This window comes from Nannochloropsis gaditana (assembly GCF_000240725.1).
Source record: "Nannochloropsis gaditana CCMP526 unplaced genomic scaffold scaffold077, whole genome shotgun sequence".
NCBI lineage: Eukaryota > Eustigmatophyceae > Eustigmatales > Monodopsidaceae > Microchloropsis > Microchloropsis gaditana.
The window spans coordinates 32570-33036 of NW_005803876.1; positions in this window are offsets into that span (position 1 = coordinate 32570).

A 467-nucleotide genomic window follows, 5' to 3' on the forward strand; every position below is an offset into this window, starting at 1 on the left:
CCCTCCTCCAGCCATCCCCAAACGCGTCCTCCCTCCTCTTTACAGCCCCCTTCCTCCCCATTTCCACATCCTTCCTGCCGCATCGTTCTTTGAAGTTCCTGCTGCTTCCTTAATTCTTGTTGCAGATACCTTAATCGCCGTTGCCGACGCCAGGCCAGGCGCACCCGCTTTCGTTCCCGCAGAGTCCAAGCCGAAGGAGAGAGGTAGAAAAAAACGTTCCCCAGGATGATGGCGTCCACCACAGCCATCATCACGAAAGGCATCTCTCCCGTCGTCCTACCTCCCGTCTGCTTTCCCCTACCCGGAGGTGGGGGGAGGAACGCTTCTTGGACCGTGAGCACGGCATTGGCCGTGGCCCATGTCCAGATACCGAGGAAGCAGACGAGGAGGAAGACGAGCCGCCAGATGGGCCGACGGAGGCAGTGCTGGCCGTGGCGCTGCCCATTGCCGGCGTCTTACGTATTCCT